This window comes from Arachis hypogaea, chromosome 16 (assembly GCF_003086295.3).
Source record: "Arachis hypogaea cultivar Tifrunner chromosome 16, arahy.Tifrunner.gnm2.J5K5, whole genome shotgun sequence".
Taxonomy (NCBI): Eukaryota; Viridiplantae; Streptophyta; class Magnoliopsida; order Fabales; family Fabaceae; genus Arachis; species Arachis hypogaea.
The window spans coordinates 46,018,659-46,021,196 of NC_092051.1; the positions used below are offsets into that span (position 1 = coordinate 46,018,659).

At 40.0% G+C, this 2,538-nt stretch overlaps 1 non-coding gene across 1 annotated transcript; it reads right to left on the reverse strand.

The window, feature by feature from the left end:
• Positions 1–395: 395 nt before the first annotated feature.
• Positions 396–503, reverse strand: LOC112760849 (small nucleolar RNA R71). Its single transcript, XR_003181268.1, has one exon. It is a non-coding gene; the product is annotated as a small nucleolar RNA R71 (small nucleolar RNA).
• Between the last annotated feature and the right edge of the window lie 2,035 nt (positions 504–2,538).

The following is a 2,538-nucleotide window of genomic DNA, read 5'->3' on the forward strand; positions in this document are numbered from 1 at the left end:
ACATGGCCCAAAATAATAACAATGCAAGGAAGATGCTTGGTGACTTTACTGCACCTAATTCCAATTTACATGGAAGAAGCATCTCAATCCCTACCATTGGAGCAAACAATTTTGAGCTGAAACCTCAATTAGTTTCTCTGATGCAACAGAATTGCAAGTTTTATGGACTTCCATCCGAAGATCCCTTTCAGTTCTTAACTGAATTCTTGTAGATTTGTGATACTGTTAAGACTAATGGGGTTGATCTCGAGGTCTACAGGCTTATGCTTTACCCATTTGCTGTAAGAGACAGAGCTAGAATATGGTTGGACTCTCAACCTAAGGATAGCCTGAACTCTTGGGATAAGCTGGTCACGACTTTCTTAGCCAAGTTCTTTCCTCCTCAAAAGCTTAGCAAGCTTAGAGTGGATGTTCAAACCTTCAGACAAAAGGAAGGTGAATCCCTCTATGAAGCTTGGGAGAGATACAAGGAACTGACCAAAAAGTGTTCTTCTGACATGCTTTCAGAATGGACCATCCTGGATATATTCTATGATGGTCTGTCTGAATTATCAAAGATGTCATTGGACCATTCTGCAGGTGAATCCATTCACCTAAAGAAAACGCCTGCAGAAGCTCAAGAACTCATAGACATGGTTGTAAATAACCAGTTCATGTACACTTCTGAAAGGAATCCTGTGAGTAATGGGATGCCTCAGAGGAAGGGAGTTCTTGAAATTGATACTCTGAATGCCATCTTGGCTCAGAATAAAATATTGACTCAGCAAGTCAATATGATCTCTCAGAGTCTGAATGGATTGAAGGAATCATCCAACAGTACTAAAGAGGCATCTTCTGAAGAAGAAGCTTATGATCCTGAGAACCCTGAAATAGCAGAGGTGAATTACATGGGTGAACCTTATGGAAACACCTATAATCCCTCATGGAGAAATCATCCAAATTTCTCATGGAAGGATCAACAAAAGGCTCAACAAGGCTTTAATAATGGTGGAAGAAACAGGTTTAGCAATAGCAAGCCTTTTTCATCATCCACTCAGCAACAGACAGAGAATTCTGAGCAGAATTCATCTAGCTTAGCAAATATAGTCTCTAATCTATCTAAGGTCACTGTAAGTTTCATGAATAAAACAAGGTCCTCCATTAAAAGTTTGGAGGCACAAGTGGGCCAGCTAAGTAAAAGAGTCACTGAAACTCCTCCTAGTACTCTCCCAAGCAATACAGAAGAAAATCCAAAGAGAGAGTGCAAGGCCATTGATTTAACCATCATGGCCGAACCTACAAGGGAGGAGGAGGACGTGAATCCTAGTGAGGAAGACCTCCTGGGACGTCCAGTGACCAATAAGGAGTTTTCCTTCGAGGAACCAAAGGAATCTGAGGCTCAATTAGAGACCATAGAGATTCCATTGAACCTCCTTCTGTCCTTCATGAGCTCTGATGAGTATTCATCCTCTGAAGAGGATGAAGAAATTACTGAAGAACAAGTTGCTAAGTACCTTGGTGCAATCATGAAGCAGAATGCCAAATTATTTGGTAATGAGACTTGGGAAGATGAACCTCCCTTGCTCACCAATGAACTAAATGCATTGGATAGGCAAAGATTACCTCAAAAGAAACAGGATCCTGGCAAATTTTTAATACCCTGTACCATAGGCACTGATGAGCGGATAATTTATACGCTTTTTGGCATTGTTTTTACATAGTTTTCAATATGATTTAGTTAGTTTTTAGTATATTTTTATTAGTTTTTACTTAAAATTCACATTTCTGGACTTTACTATGAGTTTGTGTGTTTTTCTGTGATTTCAGGTATTTTCTGGCTGAAATTGAGGGACCTGAGCAAAAATCAGATTCAGAGGTTGAAGAAGGACTGCAAATGCTGTTGGATTCTGACCTCCTTGCACTCAAAGTGGATTTTCTAGAGCTACAAAACTCCAAATGGTGCGCTTCTAATTGCGTTGGAAAGTAGACATCCAGGGATTTCCAGAAATATATAATAGTCAATACTTTTCCCGAGTTTAGATGATGAAAACTGGCGTTGAACGCCAGTTCCATGTTGCAGTCTGGCGTTCAGCGCCAGAAACAAGTTGCAAAGTGGAGTTCAACGCCAGAAACACGTTACAAACTGGCGTTCAACTCCAAAAATGACCTCTCCACGTGAAAGATTCATGCTCAGCCCAAGCACACACCAAGTGGGTCCCGAAAGTGGATTTCTACATCAATTACTTATTTCTGTAAACCCTAGTAACTAGTTCAGTATAAATAGGACTTTTTACTATTGTATTTACATCTTCGGATCATCTTTGGATTATCTTTTGGTCCTTTGATCATGTTTTGGGGGTTGGCCATTCGGCCATGCCTGGACCTTATCACTTATGTATTTTCAACGGTAGAGTTTCTACACACCATAGATTAAGGTGTGAAGCTCTGCTGTTCCTCAAGGGTTAATGCAAAGTACTACTATTTTTCTATTCAATTCAACTTATTCCGCTTCTAAGATATTCATTCGCACTTTAATATGATGGATGTGATGATCGTGAC